The 27917-nt window shown below is 31.7% G+C and overlaps 1 long non-coding RNA gene and 1 other non-coding gene across 2 annotated transcripts; both read right to left on the bottom strand.

The window, feature by feature from the left end:
* Positions 1 to 859: 859 nt before the first annotated feature.
* On the bottom strand, positions 860 to 26935 carry LOC112691275. The gene is made up of 3 exons (XR_003149295.1): positions 26707 to 26935; positions 8799 to 8879; positions 860 to 1022 (listed from the first exon to the last, which is right to left on the bottom strand). It is a non-coding gene; the product is annotated as an uncharacterized LOC112691275 (long non-coding RNA).
* On the bottom strand, positions 21634 to 21752 carry LOC112691277. The gene has a single exon (XR_003149296.1). It is a non-coding gene; the product is annotated as a 5S ribosomal RNA (ribosomal RNA).
* Positions 26936 to 27917: the final 982 nt, after the last annotated feature.

Below are 27917 nucleotides of genomic sequence, written 5' to 3'. Positions count from 1 at the left end.
AAACGCTATTACAAATAGCTATTACAAATGTTTTAGTCTGTAAGTTTTCTTATTTAAATAATCTATAAACCACTTTTACTTTGTTAAAATATATTTGATAATTTTCCTGAATCGGAGAGGGTTGAATCTCCCCCCCTATTGCGTACGCGCTTGATAAAAATGTCATGTTTGCTTTTAATCAATACACGGTTCTATTGTGATTCAATTTGTATGTGCTCTACGGCAATGATGTCCGACCTTTTTTCCTCGGGGGGGCCACTTTGGTAAACAATTATCTTAGAGTTAATTATCTTAAAGCGAACCATCAATTATAAAAGTACGAATAATATCTTTACCAATCTAATAATGTTATTTTGTTAAACATTGTAGGTATACAATATACATGTAGGTAAATATTGAATTTGTTTTCAAATATTTTTATTGGCTAATGAAAAGATTACAGATTGAGGTACACATTAATTCAACCAGTATGCTCTTTTAAGTGCACGGGTTATATCGTGAAATTTATATTTGAAAATTTTCGAAAGTAAAATTAATTCATTTTGAAAAAATCCTATTTTATAATTATTTTTTTAACATTTTGTTTTATTTTAAAAAAAATTGCAACGGGCCACACCGAATACCTTTGCGGGCCGCGGGTGGGGCACCACTCCTCTACGGAAAAAATTTAATGAAATTGTGTATAAAAGGAGGACTGAAACCATTGTTTATTTTTCCCCACGTATTATATATTCAATGTGATGACGTTAAAAACATTTTGCATACAAATATTTTGAATTTTAATTAAGTAATAAATTAAAACAAAAATTAGTAAATTGTTTATATTTGTTGATAAAAATATAAATACACAGCTTATAGGAATAAATAAATAAATGCTTAGCCTGGAGTATTGATTTACTTGTTATGTACGACCTGTTTCGAATTCAAAATTCTTCATGAGGTATATACAAAATCAATAAAATCGTGACTTATTTGAATTTGATTTGATGTGTGATTGAGATTTACCATACCATGCTTTTGTCCTGAAATTAAAATATTTATTATCAGTTTTTGTAGAAATTATTAAAATATAACGATGTCAAGTATCGAACTTGAACAAACTTCGTGACACTCAAAATAATAAAAGTGTAGCAACTGATTATATTAAATAACAAATATGCTACACTGTACACACACTATTTTTATATAATTTTTACTATTAATTTTAATAGTTGTATTTTCTTATCGTTTTTTTTAACGGTAAAATCTATATATATACAAATGTTTTGATTTAAAAATTTAATTAATAAGAGCTCTATTAATATGTTATAAAAAAACAGCAAAACATTAAGTTATAAATAGAAAATAAAATTGACTTTTTATAAAACATTATTGTGGTCATTCATAAGAATTTGAAAAAAAAATTGTTAATTTGTTATTAATTTAGATATATTAACGTTTTAAATTTCAATACTCTTTGTATTGAAAATCAATGTATACAATACAATACAACAAATACACAAAATTTCACATACACTACGATTTTGGTCTAAATTCACAGATTTTTACAATATTAATAGTGATCGTTTTGTATCAAAACATACTTCAGCATATATTAAATGTAATCATGATTTCCAATTTGCATAGAACATTAATGTAATCGTTGTAACCAATTTGCATTTTTGAACACTATGCAATTTGTCCTGTTACAGCAGTGAACCTTCTCCACCCAACAATAATATCCTATTAATGTGTCCACTCAACCGGGCACAATATAGACCGATGGACCGATCGATTTCTAACCGACTCAACTTGTTGCTATACGAAAACTAATTTCCCGGATCCAAGACAATAAACAAATGTCGATGCTAGATAAATATTTCCACAGCATCCACCAATAGATCATATAGTTCTATTGCTATTATAGTATTCTTCGGTCTCAACTGTGTACCAATTTTTATGGAGATTCGCGAAATTGATGTGACCTATTTTTCAATACAATTACTATGAAGGAACAATTTCATATAGAAGTCAAAATTACTTCTACATGTTTACCAAATAAAAAAATTACTATAAGAACTAAAGATTAGATTACTTTCAATTGGTGTAAAATATATTAGGGGGGATAAAATATTAATTCAAAAATGCAATTTCCGTTAGTGCACTATAAATTAAAAAGTAGACCACTGAGAAATACACCACTGACAATACATCTATCTTACTTGCAAAATGTATATAAATATTTTTATATTAAAATTATAATTTAGGTAAAAAATAAATAAATAATATTTCTATAATGAGACAAAGTTTATTGTTCACAAACAGAAAAAATATTCATTTTCATTGATATTTGAATAATTTTCAAATATTGAAAATATCAAATTTTCAGTTTCCCCCAATTTATAAAATACGTGCCTGGGCATTAACGAGTTAATAAGTTAAAAGTTAAGTTAATTTAACTTATTAATTCAATTTATTTCATTAATGGTAAATTAATTAAACTTAGAAATTTAACTCATTTCCTAACAGTTTAACTTGAAATTAATGTATTACTTTTTCATCTATCCCAATTAAGTTAATTTTAATTTTCAAGGCCAGAAAATATTTTTGTAAAATACGGCATTCGATAACAAGTTCATGAAAATTAAAAAAAATATTAAAATAAAAATTTGTAGATAAGAATATAATTTTTATCACGGTATTAACTAATACTAGAGATTCCACCAACCGGTTTCGGGAAAAGTAATTAACAATTTTAAGACAATTTAGTAAAAATAAGTATGCCGCCCATGAATTACATTACTATTTTCACGAAATATGGTCGCAAATGTATATTACATAATCGATACATATTATCATTGATTATAAAATACAATTATTATTAGTATTATTCCATAATCCATGATATTATTAAATATTATTAGATAAGAAAAGAAATTCAATAGCTGATCAACATTTAGAGATGACTCTTTTATTGAGATTCAATAGGTATTTTTATTAACTTATACATTGTATTGTTTTATTTTCGTTTCGATTTTAATATAGTTAAATAATATTATATATTTATTTTAATGTTTTGTATCTACGGTATACATGTATTGTCTGTATAATTTTATAGTTAACTTTCAGCTGTATTAATTATTTTGTTTTCATACTGTTAATGAACATTAAATAGAATTGATATTTTTTTTTAATTATATTTATTTGTATGAAAATTAATTAAAAAAATAACCATGCATTAATTACCATAAATCTGAAATTTGAGTGCTTAAAAACAATTCCAATGAAAAAATGTATATTTTCTACTCTAATTAGGGTTAAATAAAAATATTCATAAATAAGATTTTCATTATCATTAATGTTAATTAAGATCTATTGTAAATTGTTAATATATATATCCAGAAGTGGAACTAGAAATTTTTATCCCGGGGAAAATATTAAAATTACACCTTATCATACATAGACAAATAATCAAATATTCTTCTCGAGAAATTTTTTCTAATAATTAATATACAATCATACTTATTGAGTTTTAACCTTATATCAATATTTAATAAAGTCAATAATAAAAAATTAGTTGTTAATAATTACAAAAATTATACCCACTAAAATTTTACGCCCGGGGATGAATCCCCGTCTTCCACCCACTAGTTCCACCCCTGCTGCATATATCACTTATAACAGTCAGTGCTTAATGTAAATATTATTTTTTTTTTGTAACTAACTTTACTTAACAATTAAAGTTACTTATATGAACGACATTTTTTAACTCAATTTTTAACTTAATTCATGTAATACTAGGGTGACCATATTTATGAAAGAAAAAAACGGGACAAATATGTTCTCAAAAAAAAAAAAGACAACATTTTTTTTAACTTCTATATTATATGCAATAAAAATAATTTTTAATTAGTTTGATATTTTAATTAAAAATTGATTTGCATTCTATTTTTGCTGTGAGATTGAAAAAAAAACTACTTAAAATATTCTTTATTTTTATTGAATTGATTATTTCGAATTATTTGAGTCGATTGTTCATAATTTTCTTCATTACGAGTACATTCTTTGGCATTATTTTTTTTTTGATGAACTGATTGCATTTAATAGTTTTAGTTGTGTTAACAAAAAATCATAAAAATCATTACAGGAATATTTTTTAAAATTATTTATAAGAATAATTATTGCTTTGACAATTGGTACGAGAAAACTATTTTTTTCGTCCGTCCATATAATATTTGTGATTTATAATATTATTTCTATTATTACATTAGTAAATCTGCAAAGGTACAGTGGACGTATATTTCGTTTTAGGCATTTAAAAAAAACAATACAAGTGATAACACTAACGACTCATAGCAATTTAAATAAAAAGAACTAATACATAGTGGCTATAACATTAATAACACAAGATCGTTGCAATGTACACACGTTATTGCACGATTATGTTTGATTTTTCGATTAATATACCTAATATACCTATTATACCGAATATGGTTGATTATAAATAGTACTGTACATTGGTAAACTATTCGTATTTAATATCGATTTCTTTAGAAGTCTCACACATGAGTTCGTATTACATATATATATATACCATATGACATGTCTTATTTTTTTTTCTTTTGCTCTCGGTTTACAATTTTGATAGAAGTAACGTGATTAAAACGGGACCCTATTTTAAAAACAGGACAAAAAGCGTCCTGTTCAAAGTTTGTCGGGACAACGGGACATAATGATAAAAAAAGGGACAATCCCGTTTTAAACGGGACGTATGGTCACCCTATGTAATTCTCATGTGAATTACCTTAATTGTTAATGTAATTGAACATGAAAATAATTAACTTAATTTAACCAAGTTAATAAATATCATTAACTTGCCCAGCATTGATAAAACGTATCATATAATAAATAAATAGTACTACAATAGAGGAGTTACATAATAGATTTCTAGAAATCTGTAGTACCGTAGAAAGATATGATGAAGTCAAGTTGTGGTAATTATTTTGAAATTATGGTAAGTATTGCATTCCAGGTACTATTTAATTATAGGAATCAAAACAAACTCATAATAAACAAGGAAGATTTCTAATGCGAATTGATACGCTCGTGTCATAACGCGTATTACTGGTTATTTAGCATTTATGAATTATATAATTAAATAATGGTTTGCAGATATTAAAAATTATGGCTTGTTTATAGTTGTAACAACTATAAATTTATATTATATTGAAATATAATTGTGAAAATCTATAGCTGTCTTTTTATAGTATTAATTGTGCTCAAACCGTTTAATATGGAATAGTATCCCATTATTTAAAAATACATATATGTAAATAATATAGTATATAAATATATAACACTTTTCGTATCCAGAGCAACGTGTTTAAGAATGGATAAAACAATACAATTAACTCAATCTTAGATATTTTCTATTCATTTCTATGAATACCAACGCACTTGCAATATTGTCTCTTGTTTAAATCTACATAATTTAATTCAGAGAACAACTATCAAGTAACGCACTACGAAGTTATACGCGATTGTATCAGAAAGTGTCAGGTTAAATCAGACATAATGATGACAAGTAATAACGTGAAAACGACAAAAATGGTTGTCGAAAAAAATGAATCCACCGAGACTATAAAGAAACACGATGCGTTCGTCTCCAAACCAATGATGTCTTTGTTGGACAAGACATATGATATACCGTCACCGCACAAGACTGACGCGAAACAATCAAGAGGCCAAAAAACAAGGAAATTTAAATGTAAATCAATAATTATTGATCACAAACCAAAACATTTAGGAAAAGACGATAAAACTGACATTATAGCAAATAGCCGAATAGAAAACGTTCTTAAAACATCGAAGCACTACTGGGAAAAGGTGTCCACAATATGTTCAAATATAGAGAATGTCTCGTTGGTAGAACGTACTCGTATAACTGAAAACAATAAAACGGATTACAATGCCAATTTTAGAGGTTTAAACTCAAAGACACAGAAATCAGGGAAAAAACATAACAAGTATACTAAGTTATACGATCTGACAGAACTTCCGGAAAGATCCAATATTTACGCGTGTCGTACATCGAGGTCATCCACTGCTCAAGAAAACCACGCAAGTCCACTTGGAGAAACTGTTAATAGACCGGAGCTTGTCAACAGTTGTGTTATAGTCATGAGTAAAAGAGTAGTAGATAAATCGTCGGTGGAGCCAATCGCCCCTGTCGATATTACAAAAAGTAAGTTATTGATTGAGACAAAATACGAATCATATGAATAAAATAATCGATAAATATACATATATTATTCCAATTTCAGATAAGGCTATTAAATCGCCGGATAATTCGTTGGAAGAAAAGTCAGTAGCCCTCGATAATAAAGCAATTTCTGAAAATAGATCTGTTAAAAAGTCTAAGAATCAACGAAAGAAAATGTCGAAAGGATGTTCTTCACTCGATGTTATTTCAAACGAATCTATGAGTATAAAAAGTGCTACGAAAGAAAACAAGACGAATTTCAGTGACCCGTCTAAGACTTTCAATAATGAAACACGAAATTCAGGTAGACGTCGAATTAAGTACACAAAGTTGTACGAGCTGACGGAGATTCCTGAAAAATGCGATATTCACTCGAGTTTTTCACCGATATCGTCTAAAGTTCAAGAAAATTATGTAAGTCCAGAAGAAGAAACTGTTTATAGACCAGAGCTTGTCAACAGTTGTATTACAGTTATGAATAAGAGATTAGTAGTTAAGTCGTCAGTGGAGCCAATTGCCCCTGTCGATACTAAAATGAGTAAGTTATTGATTGGGACAAAATACGAATCGTATTAATAAAATAACCGGTAAATATACATATATTATTTCAATTTCAGATGAAGTTACCTGTATTAATGCGCCGGATAATTCGATGGAAAAAAATTCAACAGCTCTCGGTGTTCAATCAAAATCTGAAAATAAAACTGCCAAGAAGTCTAAGAACCAACGAAAGAAAATGTCAAAGAATGTTCACTCGACGTTGCTTCAAACAAATCTCAGTGACCCATCCAAGACTTTCAATACTGAAACACAAAATGCTGGTAAACGTCGAAGTAGGTACACAAAGTTGTACGAGCTGACGGAGATTCCTGAAAAATCCGACATTCGTTCGTGTTGTACATAGATATCACCTGAATTATAATACAATAATAAATGGAATGTTAATAAAAAAAATAATATCATGATTAAGAAAACATAATATTTATTCGAGCAGTTAAATATTATTACAATGCGTATTGTTGTACCAGTGCAATAATCTTTAAAACTATTTTTCTGTCTTCATTATTTATAGATTGTTAACGAATTTCAGTGATAATTTTATAAACTATGTAAAACGATGAAATTATCGAATTGATTTAATAAACAATCGTTCGAAGAACCAGCTGTTCCAGAAGTGGATAAACTGTATCATTGACGTAAAAAAAAAAAAAAATACGCTTTGAGAGGATATAATATACTCGTATCTTATATTAGTTATATTACATTGAATTTCTTATTGAGGAATTAAAACGTAGACTAATCATTAGGATTCGGAAGATTTGCATTTTTTTATTGGGCTATTCAATTTATTGCTAAGTACGATTTAAATTATTACTACGAAATACATATTAAAAGTTTATATTGCATATTTTGCATATTTAGTGATTTAGTAATTTTAAGCACAAATTTTCTAATTTTTCCATTTTTTAGAGCATATTTAATAATTATTGATAAATTGATTATAACATTTAAAAAGATTGTAATAATAAAATAATATTTATTTCGAGACTTTTCATTATGTATTGATATAAAACAGGGGTGGTGAACCTTTTTTGGTTTAAGTACCAGATTTTCCCAATTAAGGATTTGAAAATCGTTCATGTGCCCAAAGAAAATTATATTTTCTAAGAATAAAAATAAAATTACAGATTTATTACATTTTAGTCAATCTTAGTGAAATACAAGCAGCAAACCTTTTATTGGTTAAACAATATATTTCCTTCCATTTAATTTAATTCGTTATGGCTTTCAAAAACATATAAGTTGACAAAAAAGTATGAAAACATAAGGAATATTGTCATTTTTGAAATACATAACATAAATAATAATATAAATAAATGAAAAAAGCAATACAAATAATATACAAAAATATATAATTTGTTTCTTTGAATTTTTTATAACTAACATTTTATAAATAGTATAATGATTATAAAAAAAAGTATAAAACTGTACACAAAAATAAATAATTTTTTTTTTTGTACAATTTTTAATAATTTCAATTTTTTGCTCGTGTCATTAAAATTTGGTCAAAGTTCCACCTTTGGCACGTGTGCCATAGGTTTGCCACCCCTCATATAAGGCATTAGATATTTTATCTAACATGATTCTCAAATCTCAGGTTGACACAAAATATTCAATTTTATTTATATTTACTCTCATTTATTATTAACCCTTGTTTATTAATTATATTTATTTCGTTGATTGCATTAATCGAATGATCGGCGATCTTTCAACTTTTGAAAACATAAAAAAATGTTTAGTAGTAAATTCAATAGTTTTGCAGGTAAAAACCAAAATAATTTCTTACTTTGAAGTACCATGGAATTGGGTTCTAATCATTTTTTATCATTTTTATTTATGCTTTAAAAAATAAAAATGAAGTGCATTTTTTTAAATCATACTCGTACTTTTTTAAGCGCATAAGTGCATGCGTATTTTGTATGTTTTAAGTGCATTGAGTTCTCCGAGCCCTACTAATCATTATTGCATGCCGAATTATGAGACCGTAAAATCATACCATTCCCATCATCGCAAATCCGTTCCGTCAGTGAGTGTGCCAGAGAAACATTTCTCTAGTTTTGCATTGGTTTTTTGAATGCTAAAATGAAATTATTCAATTAGTAAAAATTTAGAGAATGGGCATACAAATTAAAACATACATACATACATACTAAATACCTAAGATGAACGAATTATGATTCATGGTTAAGGAGAAGGAGAAGGGAGATCTGGAACAACGCACGTAATTTAAACTCTCGTATTACGATTCCTCTGGTATGTTTCGTGTGTGCCTTTTCACTTCCCGAAAGCTACCGCATACGTAAAAACGAAAACGGAGCAGAGACTTGTTCATTAAAAAGGCACGTAGTTACCAACAGGTGATTTCCTCGCCATTTATATCGTATTTATTTTCGTCGATGTACTGCGAATCGTTGTTTTAAATGCAAATCGATCGAAACGTGATTGGAAAAAAAATTATAACAATTCGACGGAAGCTCGTCATCGTTGTTTTTGATCCTTCGAAAATCATCGGTTTCGGATAAAAATATTTATAACGTATGCACTCCGTATCTGCTAACGAGTGTGACGGTAGAAAATAGAGAAATTAAAAAAAAAGGTAAAACTAGGTAAAAGCACGGGCGTTCAACCATGTACCGGCCGGTGGAAAAATGCGCCGTCCGACCCGAACCGTGTGCCCTTCGACGATCGCACCGTTAGAGAAGCCAATAGGTCGAGGGGTGCGAACATTCGCAAATGGTCGTTCACATTGCGCGCCCCGGCATAGGTGCAACTAGAGGGGCACAGTAAGGTTTTTAGCACCCCTGAGTTCAAATGTAGCGCTACAGTTTATTTTTTTCAGATCTATATGATCTATAGTAATTAAAGTTAAATACTATTTAATATTATTTTCAGAAAATTTCAACACTCCCAATATTTGGTCTTCAGTTGCGCCCATGCGCACCGAAGCGAATAAAGTTCCGGGGGCACGTGCGGCGAATCGGAACCGTGCGTTCGGTGTCGTCACGCGAATCAGCCCGCTCGTGAAATTTGAATCGGCCGCGTTTCGGCGCACCCGCGCGATCGCGCCCACACAGCGCTGCACTACTACCGGGAGACATCGTCCTTTCTCCCTTAACCCATGCGACACATGTGGTTCTCGGATCGCGTCGATACGAACCGTACGCCAATCGTAAAACTATTAAATTTTTTACAAATTTTGTTCGCACGTTTACGAGCGTTGGCCGTTTACCGATTGTTTTGTTTTTTATTTCATTAAATCGTCCAGCACCGAACACCGCTACCTCTCCTTTTGTCATTGTCTTGCTGTTGCGAACGTTTACCTCCTCGCCCTCGCAAGTGTCTATAAGGTGGTCGCCCCCCCCCCCCCTGAGGTATCGGTCGCGCCGTGGCGAGAACTTCTGAGGAACTCGGGGCTGATCGTTTCCAGGGCCTCTACTTGACTTTTTACCTGACCCGGGACTTCAACCATCTCTTTCCACCCTCTCACCGGCCTTGTATGTCTGTGCGTCGCGGCGCGGTTGTCGGTAGCAAATTTTCGACCGTACACGTGACACGTGAACACCGCAAGCGGATAAAATGTTCTTTCCGTTTCGTGCGTTTGTCACTCACTGTGCCCCCTCCACCGCCGTTTGACTTATACAATCACGCTTTGAGCTGTTGGCAATGAGGGCAAGCAGTAACCGCTGAACTAAGACAACGATACTTCGTTGATATGATTTTTTTTATTTCCGTCGTTTTGCTTTCGCTATTTTCGCTTTTCCGTTAGATCGTTTGCGTTTCGACAATCGCCACATCAGGTCGGTTTCAAACAGATTGGTTGTTTCAGACCGAAAATTATAACGGCGAAAAGCATTGTTTCGCGTTCAATTAAAATCGAGTTAGTCTAATTGTCGTAGGCATTTTTTGCGATCGCGTCTCCGAATATTCGACGGTCCAATATACATCGGAAGCATTATTGCGCGACGGAAACGCATCGATCTGCAGTCCGACGCACGCGTTTGTTTCGAAACGTCCACGAGCCGAAACGTTCTCCAGTTAGTCATCTCGTCGTCGACTACTCGTTTCGTTGCGTGACAATCGTCGTGCACGACCGTTGTTCCCGTCTGCCTGACGAGGTGTTAGTATGATGATCGGGCGGTGGACAGGGTCCGGGGGATTCGATTTTTTTGGGGTTCCGCGGAAACCGGTGAACCGTTGTCGTTAAACGCTCTGCGCCCATTGTACGCCCCATAATCGCAATCGCAAATATTGCGCACCGCGACGTGCACGGTAACGTTATGGTAAAACGCGCGTTCACCCCTGCGCGTCGGAGGGGTGGACAAAAATAAAGAAAAAATAAATAAATATGAAAAATGAAATTACCGCCGTTTAATAAATTGCCGGCGGCCGGCCCTCTTGTGCACGCGACGGGTGCACGGCGGGCAACCCGAGATGCGATCGACGAGATTGGCCCGTTCGATTGTGCCGTTCTCCCGCGAAATCCCGACGATCGATGCGATTTTAATAGCGCAACAGAATAATATACGACAAGTACACCCGCACTGTGTCGTCTGATCCGCGCGATTGGGGGTAGTCCGCGCCGGATTCGGCGAACGATATCGGGTAATATCGTTATTGTAATATTGTAATTCGACGATGCCGCGCGTTAACGTTACCGATGTACCTATTCAGAACGTCGCTGCACCCGAACGGGTTGAACGGAAACTCGAACTGACTTTACGATTGCAAACGTCTGCGAGTGGACAAAATGAACGTTCAGTGATAGAATGCGTCGGTAATCGTTGACAACGTACAACCATACAAAACGTTCAGAAACGAAATATTAATTTGGATTAGGAAAAAGAAATAAATCATAATCGTGTAATGTCTTATAAAACATGAAACACATTTCGGCGGTAAATAAATCGATGTCTATCTATTTGTGCGATTTGCCACTAATATGATAACAAGCGCTAGATCGTTTTGGCGGAGTCACCTTGTGTTATTCTAATGTAATTTTCAATATAGGCTCGTTGGGTATCCAGTGCATCTTGATTTGTGGGCCAGAGCGGTTGCGGTTCGAACAAAAATACGTACCAACACGCGAATTCGCGTCCGATGGTAAGGATTTCCCGTGACGTACGAAAACGTTTACGATTTACGGTGATGATAATCGCAGCGGCGCCTTGTGTATTTATATATGTATGATTACAACGATAGTTATTATTTTTGTTAACTTATTCGCTGAAGACCTTGTTGAAACGTTGACTGTAACGTCGTCTTCGACCGATTGTCGGTTCGCTTTTATCGTCGAGTCGACTGTGTCGCGCGTAAGACACGTCCATGAGCTATAACGGATCCGCTTATGACACGGATCCTCTTTCGTTTACCACTTCGCGTTAGGTGTTTTTCGTGCTGAACGGCGTGTAATCTCGAACCCGGCGAGACGCGCGGTCACGCACCGGTGCAACGGTAATGGAGCTGCAACGGCCAACTGAATACAAAATAAAACTCTATTATCACGAACGTGCTAATTATCACCGCTGGCGTAACGAGACGTTTGTGCTTACACGTTCACACCTATGACCATAGGCGGACATTTGGTTGACTTTTTTTTTTTTGGGGGGGGGGGGGCTATAATAATTCAATGTAAAATAACCCGCAGGAGCTTCGTCCCAACGTCCCTTTCCCATGCACGATTAAAACTTATTACTGTTAAAAATGTAGATATGTTTAAATTGTATTAAAAAAAAACACTAAATAACGTATATTTAAAAATAATTAATATTTTATTTTAATGACAAATATATATTTGTAACAGCAAAGATATTCAAAATGTCATCGCTTTTTATATTTTTCGATTTATCTTTTTCATTATATAGTATTGAAAAATCGCTGAACCTATCTTGAACCAACGATGTCCTTAGCCAAGTTTTTATTTTTTTCATTGCATTGAAACTTCTTTCGCAAATAGCTGAACTAATTGGTATTGTTAATGCTATTATACATAATTTTTTATTATTTCTTATTTTATGATTTTCAAAAAAACGAACAGATAATTATAAATATAACAAATAACATTTCTAACAATATTTTTCGATTTTGGTAGGCTATTAAAATATTTGGGGGCTAAGCCTAATTAAGGCCCCCCCCCCTCGATGTCCGCCTATCCCTATGACCGAACATTATACGCTCTGATGCAGCCAAACACTCTGTGATCAGATATATTTTCGGAATCCTGATGCACGAAAATATCAGTGAAACCGTCGACATTGTCCAATGGTAAAATTGACAACTTGAATCGAAACGGAATACGTCATTTTCAGGCATGGATCCGGACAGCGGGATGACCTCTCGCGAATATTTTTTAAATTCTGACAATCAACTATTCTTGAAAATGTTTATAACAATCATCCTTGTAAATATTTATTTACCGACGAAAAAATTATTATGAAAAATATTTTTTTACATAGGAACGAGAAATTTAATTAAATTAATGTACTACGTCTCATAATTTTCTAAACTTCGGGCTTGTTTTTATCTGATAATTATTATTATTATTATATTATTTGATTGATGGGTACCATTGGGGCTACCGATAATTTGCCAATAATAAATTACTGTTTGTCACAAGAGTATGTTGGTGAAACCAAAGTTGCCCGATTGCAGCCCGAATCCAGGTAGTCGTATTTTATCCCAAATATAAGTATCCCGATTGCGTCCAGACACACATTGGTTCACAAAATGTTTAATATTTATGTTAAAAGTATAATTACGAGATTGCAGTAACAAATAGTAAAATAACAAAATAATAAATTTTTTACAATATATAAAGATATGAAATACAATTATGTCAGTAAATAGTCAATAAATAGTCGAATATTAAAATAATAAATTGTCTACAGTAAAAAAATAGCTAATAGTTGTTGTATACATCTATGGAAATTACCACGCCGAATATTGGTTATCGTGTGAATCGTGATTACGATAGTTGATTACGATGTCAAAATACATATCGGACGCAATTGGGATATTTATTTGATTTTGATAACCACTTGAATAGTAATTCCTACCTGCTATGTACGGGCCGCAATCGGGATAGGTGAAAAGGTAAAAAGGTTACTTTGGGCCGCAATCGGGTGACGCCCGGTGAAACAGCGGAACATGCGCTATCTGTATTTCATAAAACCAATCATTTTATGTTTACGGATGTCGTATGTCAAAATGCATGATAAACAACACGTTTACATAAAAGGCATTTAGCATTTTAATATCTTATATTCTTCGTGAATCACGCACGCCGTTGAAACGCCAACGTATTCATAATGGTTGGCACTCAATAGTGGACAATTCGTTACTTTAGCAATAAATACGCTGCGTTTCAATCAATTATGTACGCTATTTATTTATACGATCCTATTATCCCCCTTTTATTCGCCTATATTTCTAACGCGTTTTGTCAAACTAGTGTTTGAGTTATAGCTAAACATACCAAATAACGCATTATAAATAATACATTAAATAATACACTATTTCATAGCACGTGACGAATAAATCTACCCAGCTGTTAATATTCTTTTCAAAATACACGGTACCTTATCTGTCAATGTTTCAATCGTTGAAAAAACTTTTTTCTGCATGACGAAAACTTAAAACTTGGTATAGAATAGATTAGATGGGCTTGTCTTACTATGTACTAATGCGAAGGCAGAAATACAAATAGACAATATTATCGAAAGATTTGACGACTATAGAACGCATCGTCTAGAATCATTCATTAACTTTAATAATTCTATATACGAAATATGAATAAAATGTATTTATGTATAAATTGTCCTATATAATCATGCATTTTTGAATATCTAATGAAAATAAGAAATACGTTTTATGTGAATTACATATGTATGTTTATCTATTCAACCCCATATCCCACCCCATATTGAAATCCTGGATCCGCACCAGGTTCTTGTTACGATATACTATTACAACTCGCTACGGCATCGCGGTCTACGATATGCAGTGCGCTGAAAAACACGCTTGCTAGGATGATCCATTAAAAATCTATCGCGGTGGCAATTTTACAGCGGTGACAATATGGCCTCTTACAACACGTACGTCTAAATAACGTTTTACTGATGCGTGAAACACGATCTTGTCACCGATGTGACACAATAGGGATTTCGGCCTTTTAAAGGATTAAAAGCCTTTACCGGGGGATTACACCGGCGCGGGGTTTTTTCCGTTATCGTTCGAATCGCGCCCGAACCCTTTGAACGGTAATATGGGCGCGCGTACGCGATTCCGACCTAGGAAACGAGTTCAACAAAAAAAAAAAAGATACTAACGGTGCATTGTGCATCGTATACATAAATATACAACAATATGATATTAATGATAATAATATAATACAATACGATGATAACGCGATAATCGTCGGAATCTAATCCAACCCGACGTTAGACCAGAGGAAACCCGGGGAAACTCATCGCCGCAAATGTTACGGTGGATAGTACGGGAGGAGAACTCCGATGTTGTACAACAAACACGCATCATGGCAGTGGTGTACCTGTAGGGAGATCGACGATGGCACGTTCATCCCCCATGGCTATAAAATATTTTGTGTACGTATTGTATTATGTATTCGTCATCAACAATCGATTAGTATGATTTAAATTTGGAGTGAAGCTTACTTTTAGACTGTTTAACTATCATTTTTGTTATTGAAACCTATATATTATAACAATAATTAACAATAATTCTGTGCATTTAGAATTTAATGTTTTGTGCATTTATAAATTATATTTTGGATATATCCTATTAAGTTTTTACTGGTTTTGGCATAATCTAACAGTAGTGAATCACTAGCATAGTAGCTATTACAAAAAATATAAAAATATTAATATTTATGTACCAGCTTTACAAAAAATTGTCTAAAAAGCTCTTTATCTGGAAATACTCAAATATTTAGACAAATTACTGTTAATACTTGCAAATTTAAAAACTATTATATATTTAAATAATTTCTTAAAACTTTAGATTTTACAACTGTAGATTTGTTATAACAATTATTATTATACATATAATTAATTAATAAAAAACTCAAAAAGTTAAAATTGCTTTCTTTCTTCTATTATTCACTTTTACTTTATCTTAAAATAATAGAAATGTGTTTGTAAATTTTTCCAACATCAAACAATAGATAAGATTAAATGACAACAAGATTAATTTTTACATACATCACCAGATAGAGAATTATTACTCAACCTTTAATGCTTTTTATGTCATATAATGATTAGATAATTATCTGAATAAAATATAATTTTACACAGACTATTTTCTAAATGTGTGCATTTAATGCTCTTCATTCATCTGATTTACATTAAATATGAATATTTAATGTGCAAATTTATATAAAATAAAATCTTAACTACAACCTTCTAAAGATATGAAACATATTTATAAAACACTTACATTTTTCGGCAACAATTCAAGACAAATATGAAAAAACTAGAAATCCTCTACCCTCAATTAATTACACTTCAACACTTGATAAAAATTATTTTCCATTTATGCAAAACCGTTGCGTTAATGATAAAATAATGAGTATCACCACAGATAGTATGAAACTACAATATAACTATAGGAAAATATTAAAATGTCTTACATGATCTTTGTTATCGCGGTCATCACCATCCGAGGACCGGTCACATTTCCGTAAACAAAAAAATTTTGTAATCCGTATCAAAACCAGGGATTGGTGTAATACGATAAAATGAATTAGTAGAAGGCGCAAAGATGTGTCTATGGATTTCTATGCAAGGCATGCGACTCTTGTCGATATGCCATGCCGTACGTATTAAATGTCCTACGGCCTACGATACTTGCCGAATGCCGTGACGTGACATAATATGTCAAAATTGTTATATTATAACACAATTTAAAAAATAATTATCTTAAGAAAAAAGTTTTTTGGCATTTGAAATCAAAAATTCGCAAAATCCTTTCTTAGTGAACGCTGAGTGATGACATCATGAAACTGAGATGTACTGCCAAAATGCCAAGTCACTTTCTATTAAATTTTAAGCTTTAAGTTGATTCTCCGTCAGTCAAGAAAAATCTGCTTATACGGTATACTAAATAATATTAGATTATTTTAAACTCAAACCGTATATTTGTATTGCAATGTGTACGAGAGTTTTATTATTATTATTATTATTTTTTTTTTTTTAAGGACGTATTCAATAATATTGAATCGGAGCCTATTTTGGTTTTTACTCACGCCGACCGTAAATACCATGAACATCAAATGCGTTGCACGTGTATTACTATTATGATTTAATGATGTTTACAGTCTAAATAATTGAAACAATGTTAATTTTTGTACCGTGCATTATACGCGATGAACAAACCATTAACCATTCTAGTTTTATACGAGACTGAAATGCACTGCGTCCGACGAAGCATGCCCGGGATTGCACGAGTCGTAGGGCGCAGGTGCTCGCGGAACATTCAGCACGTACAGGCAGTAGCGGCTCGTAGTATATGTTCTGGGGGGGATTGAAATTATTAAACATAAAATCCATACAACAACGAACAAGAAAAACCTTTTTATTGGAGAATGAATGATGCTCAATACGTAAATTTAATATCAAGTTAATATTTTTAACTTAATCTAACACGATCTATTTTTTGTCTACGGATTCGCAGAAAAACGCAGATGACGGCGTACAGCGACTAATTACGGCGCGGTGGCACGCAAATTATTGTCTTGAACCCAATTTCAGTAGTGTCTATAACATGCAGCTTTTTTGCCCGGCCCTCTCCGTCAAACAAGCCGAAACATTACATTACGGTTGAACCTGTCGGGCGACAGTTTCACTGAAACGGCGACCGTCGTCGAAATGGCTGAAATAGAATTTCCATCGAACTATTAATAGGTTTTAGATTTTGTGGTCTTCAAATTATAATAATAAACAAAGTTAATGGTACATCATATTTTGAAATTCAAATAAATATATTTTTTTACATTTTTATTTTTGAATAGTCATTGTTTGCATGTGGCTATTTTTTTTTTTTCAAGAGGAGACGCAGTCTTAAAGTCTCTCCTGACAAGCCGCCCCTGCGTATCAGGTACCAGTATCTCGTGACGACTTTTACATTTAGGTGCGATCCAGTGGGGGAAGTCCTCTGTATATTTATCCACCCTTCATACCGTAGGTACGAATCGCAAACGTAAGATTCGTTTGTTCGTCACAGAAATTAGCCCACCCCCGCACCTAAGAAAGTAAATAAAAATAAATCCCTGGCCATTGATATACATCATATACCATTAGCTACACATCAAGTGGTATGCACGGGTACAGCGGCCGATCGCAGGGCTAAGGGCGCAGAAGAATTCGTTTCGGGTGTTCGACGGGCGAAAAAAATAATTAGCGTACCGCACCCGAGACGCGGTAAACGCGTTACGATATAATATGATTATGGGCCGTGGAACGGACCGGTGGCGGTGATAATTGCGCGCGCGCGTCGAAAACGCGCGTAAACCGTTTCCGAACACGTCGTGCCGCGTTCACGTTTTTCAAATACGTTTCCCGTTCGTTCGGTTTTCGCGCGTTACTACGCGGCGGGTCGCGCGGCCAACACCGTACGTGAAACCGTCCCGCGTTGATTTATTAACGTTTACATTATTCACGCACACGTACCGTGCTACGTGATTTTTGGCGCGTTCCCGTGCCGTAGCGTGCAACCCGCAAAACGCGATGACCCCTTCTCGTCCTGTGCTCAGGTAACGAACGGAGGCGACACGCAAGGGATTTCGGAACGGCTCGAATTCTCGATCTAGACCGGTGCGAAAACCGTCGCGAAATTACGTTTCGCTGCATCGGTCATTGAGCGAACGGCTCTGAGCCAAACAGTTCGGACGGATCGACTCATACTTCTAATGACGGCAGGATCGGGTTTTATCATTCACCGAGGGAGGGGCTAACGGAGGTTCAAGAATTTAGTTAGTTGTTTTGAAAATCTGTACACAATTTCAAATTGCAGAATATGTTTTTGAGTCCCTCGTGAGCAGTGACGTTCTCAGGAATTTTCAATGGGGGGGGGGGGGGCTCTGAACATTTACTAGAACACAAAAGTGAAGGGATCTGCCCCCACACCCCCCATTGTCATAATAATTACAAATTTTGTACTGTTTTAAAAAACCACATTATCACAAATTGTTAAATTGATAGCGTGGTCGTGTCATAGAACTTTTTCTATGGTCATGCTCCAATCCTACTTGATAACCGTGATATTGGTAACTAATGACGTATAAACCACTAAATTATAATCAATAAAATCAATAATCAATTATTATTAAACTATTGAAATAATTTAAAAAAATACGGCCAAAGGGGGGGGGGGGGTTCAAACCCCATGACTCCCTCTGTGAGTACGTCGCTGCTCGTGAATAAGTCATTTTTTTCACAAAAGTGACAAATTTTTAATAGTTACATTATTGGTATCGATTTTAAACTAAAACCATTTTAAAAATATAGGAATACACGTATAATCAACAATAAAAATGAGTTAATTGGTTATAAAATATATATATATATATATATATATATATATATATAAAACAGGTACCATATTCATCAATGACGATTGACGATTTTTTATAATTATAATACTTATCAGGGTTGGGATTTTATAGCATTTGCATATTTCTTATGAGATGCGTATAAAATAGCTGAGTAAGCTAAAATGTGTTTCATAATACAGAGAACTCAAATAAACAATTTTATCGTGCTTTTTTTTTTTTTGCATATTTTGCCTTTTTTAGTTTATAGTGCTTTTTTTTTGATTTTTTGAGACTATTTTGCCTTTTACCTGTGTTTTAATCAAAATCGGGTGTATTTTATGAAATTGTATTTTGGCAAACGTGTTTTTTGATTTTTGTTCATCGAATTTTCAAGATTCAAAATTTTAATTTTAATTTTAAATTATAAATGTATAGATTAAGTAAATAAACCAATTACGCTGATACAACTCTGTACAATTACAGCGATAATATATAGGTAGGTATAATATAATACAATAATTTCATTTTAGTTATTTGGTTCTAATTTTTGTTATTTGCTGATTTTGTTGGTTTTTTTTGTCGATTTCTATTAAATCTACTAAAAGCCGATTATCAACGAACGAGTGTAGAATTCACTTATACAGTTCACATTCGTCTCGTGTGCTCGTATAAAATTATTAAATAATAAATTTCCTTTTTTTTTTATTTTTTTTATTGCATATTTTTAGATCTTATTTAGCGATTTTTAAGGTAATATTATATCGTATATTTATGCAATTTTAAGTGTTATAAAATCCCAACCTCAATAATTATTAATATATTATAATACTTGGCTTTGTAAATTAGTTAGCTTAGTCTCAAGGTGAAGGGGCTAATTCCCCCTTAACCAACCCCTTAAACCCGCCACAGAATGACGGTCGATGTTGCAGGTGAATCTTTTTCCTCGACCAACGTGTTGTTTACTTGTTGTTCGTTATCATTATTGGTATAAAAAAACAAATCGCAAATGCTCCGATTTTCAAATCTCGAGTGCTGGTTGGCGACCTTGTTTTACTACGCAAATGTGGTGAATTTTCGTGATTCATAACGTTTTGTTGATGTTTAAACGCTCATAATATTTTCATGGAAATCAAGCTCATTTTTTCTTTTGTTTATTAATCAGCAATATATATTTTTAAAGAACACTGTATTACATTTTCAACACTTTTTATTAAAATAAAATATTTGATCGAAAAAAACTAAGTAACATCAACATTTCAAATTTTTATAAATTGCTTTAAAAAATTTTCTGAAAATTTTACCATCTATAGCAAACGGTAATGTAAAAATTCGGTTTCGTGTCTCTATGATTATTATACTTAGAATGACGATGAAATAATAATTCGATTAAGTCAAAACCGGTATAGTAATATTAATGGTGAGAATTTTGCTGTTTTTTATAACTACTTGTTAGTTTTTTTTAAATCGTTTGGAAAATTGTTGTGAAATTTGTAAAATTACCTCTATCAAAGTACAACTTATCAATATTTTTTATTAAAATCTCTTATGATTATTATAATACACAAAGTCGAATTCTGTACGTAGACACAAAAAATCACAGATCATTGTAAGACCGAAACGTATCTTGTTTCACTCGAAATCTAATTACAAACGGGATGAATTTAAGCTCCGCACGCTATGTACTAAATTATACTGAGAATAGTTTTCTGTTTGAAATTATGTTAAAGTAAATCAAGTTCTAAATGCTTTGAACCTTGCAGGTACTTCAAAATTAAGCTGTATATTTTAATTTTGATACTATAAAAGAACTAGTACAAAGTTTACGGATACCATGCGCTTATAGCTTATCAAAATAATGTAATATTTATAATGTTTATTATTTTCACGTGTTAATTTATGTATTAACTAACCGAATTACTAGCCTCATCCAAGAGATATTTTACAGTTTTAGATTAATGCAATTACTACTCCGATGTAAAAAATATTGTGTTTTTTTTTTTTTTTATTATCAACATTTTTATGCACAATCTTATAAAACAATGTATACACCAAGCGTAATTTGTGAAATTTATTGAATAGAGTGGTCATCCATCGGTGGTATTCTAATAGCTACTAATAGCTACTTTTGATTGATTAATTCACGGATCCATATCGTAATTAATTTACATAAGAATCATATAAGTCGTGTACCACAAGTATGAGAAGAATAAAATATAAAAAAAAAATACGATTTTAAATATCAAAACCATTTTAAATCAGAAAATTGGTGAAATTGTATTAAAAAAAATGCCAACGGCACGTAGTGTTCCCAAGCGGTCACCCATCCAAGTACTAACTACGCCCGACGTTGCTTAACTTCAGTGATCGGACGAGAACTGGTGTATTCAACGTGGTATGGTCGTTGGCGATGAGTAATGAATATTTTTTGGTATTTACCATACATAAACAGAATTTTATTTATATTTTATTTTGTATAGACCAAATAAGTATATGAGTTGTGTAAAAGTTAAGAAACTCTTACCTAGATGATAAATTAATTATTCGAATACGCATGAAAATTTTAGAAAGGTTAAATAATAATTTTACATACGTACAATCAATAAACAATCGTACACCGTTTCCTTGTATTAATCATTTCCTTAATCATATACACGACGATATATATATCTTACGTATTTATACGTATATATACGTATAAATACGATGATCTACCTAAAACCAAGGTAATCTTATCGCTATACACATGTGTTATTTTATAACTATGGTTGCCATACGTCCCGGTACACCGGAACATGTCACCAGTTTATGATTTCGGTCCCGGTAGTCCTATTAAACCTTCCAAAAGTCCCGGTTAAATATAATTAAGTTATAAAAAACATCAATTATATTTTAAAACGTTTTACTCGAAAACGACAAAAACATTTAATTTCACGTCGAACACTCCGTTTTTATGAAAATATTACATAATAAGATAAAAGATGATGTTCAGATTTTATTGTTAATAAATTTATTTGATGAAGATGTCGATTATTATTATGAAACACCAAAGGAAAATTTTAACAGTAAAGTAAGCCTATCATAAAATTTGATGTATTATCGTGGATGGATCTTGGTTCTACCATGCAATGGGAATACATTGACATGCAATGGGAATACATTGAAAAGACAAAAACTTACCAGTATTTAAAATAAAAGCGTAGATATTGATATCATGGATAGTTGCTATGAAGAAATATTTTAGGTAACTACCTTAAAGATTTCATTAAAAAACCAAAAGTTGACGAAGATTCGAATATAAAAAAAAACATGCATGACAAATGGTTACATTTCTTTCAAAAAACTGATATGTTGAAAAAAACATAATTTAATTTTGATGTGTCAACTCTTATATGCCATTTCTGGTCATAATGCTAAAATTTGAGAGGATATTTTAACATAATTTAAATATAATAATATAAATTATAAATTTAAATATTATGTTTAAATAAAAATTTTCATAATGGCCCGAATTGGGACAAATATCGTAACTGTCTTCAAATAGAAACTATAATATAATATCATTCAGTTCAAATATAATTTTAAAATTACTTGTTCGGAATTTCATACGTACGTCAAGGAGAAACCAGATTTATTGAAACCGGTGAAAAAGTTAGAAAACTATATGCATTGCATTGTGTTTTAAATTTTATAATTCAAAATCATTAAAAAAAAAAAAAAAGCTGTGGAAATTATTTTTGTAAACGTCCCAGTCAGTACTTGAACTTTTACGGCAACCCTAAATCTATAACTATTATATCCGTGTACCAACAAATAGTCTTAAAGGAAGTATATACCAGTAAACACACAAGAACGTAAATTATGTTTTGAAAATTTTGTGATTTAATATTTGCCCACGTAAGCACGTGCACCGTATTTTATGTGTCGTGCGGTACTTCGATGTTATCATTGTGCAGAATGTAGATGAACCGTACATTTTATCGAATACTCGTCCCGTGAATAAAATGTCCAGAACACAAGACCATTCTCGTGAAATGTGTCGTCTGCTGCGGACGATTGGTGTAAATGTGTGTTCGGATAATCGTCTCGAAGTCCGCGCGACAAAAGGATTTCGCTATAGAATAAAATGTATAGTTCATTCGGAAATCATAAGACTTAAACTTGTCGCGATAGTAACGGGGTATTCGGTTCGACGATGGTTCTAAGACAATAAAAGCAATGGACAATGGAGAACGTGTTTTCAATTATTACAGCGATGATGTATGGTACATGTTGTTTTCGACCTATTTGATGAACATTAACTTTAACCGACTTAATGAGACGTTGTAATTATAATTTATTTTGTGTAAAATTAAAAAAAAAAAAAAATCCGGTCTTATGTCTGTACAGCGTTCTTAAGGTTTCTCATTAATTACAGCTGCGGACATTGCGCTTTGACGGTTGAATGTGTGTATTGATGTTTCAAGTTAAAGATCTTTTTCGCTTCAAACACGAGATAATTTTTAAAATACTTATTTTCTTTGACCTTTTTGTATTTCAACGCAATCTAATGAAAATAATGAAAGTTGGACGCGACGAGATAGTTTTATCGTCGGGCCTTCAAAAACTAGTTCAAATCATATTACCTATAATTAGCACAATACTGTACATGATACACGATTTTTTTTCTCTCTACATATATACTAAACATATTCAATTTACAGATGCAAGTAGTGTATGCAAGTAGTTTCAAAGTGTTTAAAAAAATAATCGAAAATATTATTATGATAAAAATTTTAACTATTAAAATATACATAGTTATTGTTAATTTTTCTATTAACGGGTTTTCCAAGTAGTGCGCAGTCACGCAAACAATGGTCGCACAATGCTATTTACGAATTTTCATTTTATGAATAGGTACAACTAACCATGAGTATCATTATGATTTTTATACCAGAAGGAACGGTCAATTTCCGAATTATTCAGTTTTTATGATGCTTATACGTGATGCGATTCGAGAAATAACGGCAAAGAAGTAATTTGATTACAATTAACAATAAAAAAAAATATCATTACTTCTTTTTACATCAAAAAGTAATCTCAGGCAAAATATAAAACTATGTGGATATCTAATAGTTAATAGTTTTACAGACACACACGAACACAAACGTATGATAAATAAAATATAAAAATTACTCGTTTTAGTTTTAAGCCGTTAAACGACGCATTACTTACAAACATCACGCTCGGCAATATAATACGTATTCTTACAATTTATACTTGTGTTTAGATAACGTGACGAATTGAAAATATTTTTTTAAAACAGTGTGATTCTTGGCCCATTTCGTTATTTAAATTGGAATACCAACCAGGGACTTTTTTTAAAACGCACAATGCATTCAATCGATAATATCTAAAACTGGGAACGTAATGCTGTTAAAAACTCGAGAAAATGTCCTAAAATTATGTCTTTAATTTTTATATACGTATAAGTATATATATGAGTTATAAATGATATACTTAAATTAACACTTTTTCTTTTGAACAATTTCCTCTGTTTAATTAAACGTTAAATTGCTTTAATACCGTCAACCTATGAATTTCGTGTTCTAGTCAGCTCGCTATAGTAATTCTTATACTTACCTCTAAATTGATCTCGATACGCGAGAACACAATGTACCCTTTTAGCTCTTCTAAGTTTATTTCAGTACAATGAACATAAATTAACTTTACATTTTAATACAATTATTTTTCTTTTCAATTCTTACAGCCTTAACATTGCAATAGATAAATTATAATTATGTTCACTGCTTTATAATTTATATATTCTGTGTAAAAAAATCTAAAATGTTTAAAAGTTGGCTCCTGGAATAAACGTTATCGAGACCGCGTACCTAATTAACGTCTTAGTTTTAGTTTTTATAGTTGATTATCCTTCCTCATCATTTAAAATTATGTCTTCGTTACAAACAGTGTCAAACATTTAAATATTTATGATGGTGAGGGTATTAAAAATTTCCTCTAAAATTTTGTTAAAATGTGCAGCGTTATGATTATCATAGCTTCTAATAAATTAATCAATTACTTAATCGTAGATAATTTATTATAATAATTATTCATAATCTTAGAGAATGAATATTGCTCAAGAAAAATATTCGATTTGAAAGTAATAATTAATAAATTAAGCAAACTATTAGCACAATATTAAAACATGAAACAAACGATTGAAGTTACGACTGGGATAAGGCCCAGGGATACTTGTAATATATTTTTATATGAGCATACGTGGCATAAGAGTTTTGTATAAAGTACTTTTTCCTCGCCATTCCCGTACAAATACAGTGTACAATCGACTCAAATCGTACCATGAAAGCTTGACCGATCTTAAACGTCAATTTCGATTAGTATTTGGGTTTTGCTTTAAGCAATCTATATAATTGTTGAAAAATTATTTTTTAATACAACGAAACATGGGATCGAAAATCCACGCAAACAAAGGCAATCAATATTTACTTTACATTAATTGTTACTAGTTGTATATCACGATGGATCTTTGTTATTATAATTTATTTACATGACTATTAATCAACGCCATTACCTATGGTTAATTGCAGTCGAAATGCACACCACCTAATTTATTGATATTTTAATATTTTAATAACTTATATTATCATGCATATTCGTATACGATTGGTGAGGGGTGAGAGAAGCAATTTCCCTCTCTTTAATAATTTAACGAGGCAACGCCTCCTTGGTATTTTGTAAATTAATTAGAAAAATATTAAAGAAACGACATTTTAGATTTGTAAGAATTATTTTATCAATATATATATATATACAGATATAATTTTTGGAACTATTAACTATAAATAAAAAGACTTAATAATTTAATGGAAATTTATTTGTTCAACGTCATTTGCCATCACAATGCATCATGATGCAGATTAATTATATCTAAGGATTATAGTCTTTAAATATACGGTATATTAACAAAAATAACGTTTGCCCTCCATAAAAATTGACCAAGTTACGCTCACATAAACACGAGAAATGTTTTTGTTCGGATGCCTATTATTAATACATACTTATGTCTCGACATTGTTCCGGTTCCTTATCATTTTACCGACAATTCTATAAATCGCTATGTGAAAATATTATTAATTTAAGCGTTCTTTCTTAAGTATATCTAGCGACCGGTATTATCCCCCAAAAGAAAAATTTATGCCACCCAGAAAAATGTTATTTATCCATTCATTATTACCCTTATTGCATAACGTGCACCGCATATCCCTCCTTCCCTGAAAATTTTCTATACACCCCCTCCCCCGGGATAGAAGGTCTGAAATGAACACTTGTCATGATTTTACTACAAACTTATTTATACCTGTTCAGATGTTGTCGCTCCCGCTGCATTGTTGTTTCACCAATGTAATTCAACATTATTTAAAAAAGGTTGTAACTGTGAAATTATTATACGAATATTGTGTTAAAGAAAAACAAAATTATTTAGAAAAAATTTAATTTAATGTGACCGTTGCAAGAACCATGGGACCGGCTATTGTTCTTGTTGTGAAGATTTCAATGACCTTGAGCAAATTGATACGTGTCGCTGGTTTCCGTTTTCGATGAGAACGTTTTATTATACTATTCTGGCTACTTGTATTATAATAATTGTTATGCAAAATATCATAACATTATCATCATCGCTTTTGCTTGATAACTGTTTAATTGCCTACTGTCATTGTTATGCAACACGGAGACAATCCGCTCGGGCGAACGACCTTTTTGACCGACGATAAATAAACAATATAATAGCAATACGCATATATGAATATTATAATTATTATTATTATTATTGTTGTTGTTGTTGTTTTGTGTGGTAATTGATTGTCCATAATTACTATATAATATATAGTAGCTCTACGTTTAAATGTGTCTATTATTGTCGGTTAGGGAGGAGAAATCGATTTTCGCTATTGCATAATACATCTAAAACGCTATTCAAGGGCTTGTGAAAAATCACGATGGGCTACGTGATTATTAACTTAACCACGTTACTTGCCTAAAATACAAAAACTGATATTATTGATTTTAGTTTTGTGTTTAAAACAAAGAAAAAATAATATAAAATTGCTATCGATAATTTAAGACTACCTGTAAATTACGTCTTATATGTCATAAATACAACAAAACTTTACAAGTATTTAATATAAAATTTTATATTAAATAATATATTAATTTTTAATATAATATTTAATTTTTCAAGTTGCGATTTTATTGACATTGCATATACCTACCCGGTAATGAATTTTTAAATCGAAACCGGTCATACTTTGCAAATAATATAATACTCTAGGCTAAACATTTATTTATTTATTTGTATGTTGAAATTTTATGTTTATACCTAATATAAAAGTTACAAATAATTAAGTTTAATGTAAAATTTGAACGGTGTGTAAAATATTATAATCAGAATTATAATAAACTATTACACTTAAATATTTAACTATGACATCCAGTTAAAATAATATAATATGACTGTTAACAAGAACAGGATATTATACTCGTATATTATTATTATTTGTACGTGTCAAT

Source organism: Sipha flava, unplaced genomic scaffold (genome assembly GCF_003268045.1).
Source record: "Sipha flava isolate LNK unplaced genomic scaffold, YSA_version1 588_pilon_pilon, whole genome shotgun sequence".
Lineage (NCBI taxonomy): Eukaryota > Metazoa > Arthropoda > Insecta > Hemiptera > Aphididae > Sipha > Sipha flava.
The sequence above is the reverse complement of the archived record's forward strand: the minus strand, read 5'-3'. Positions and strand labels throughout refer to the sequence as shown.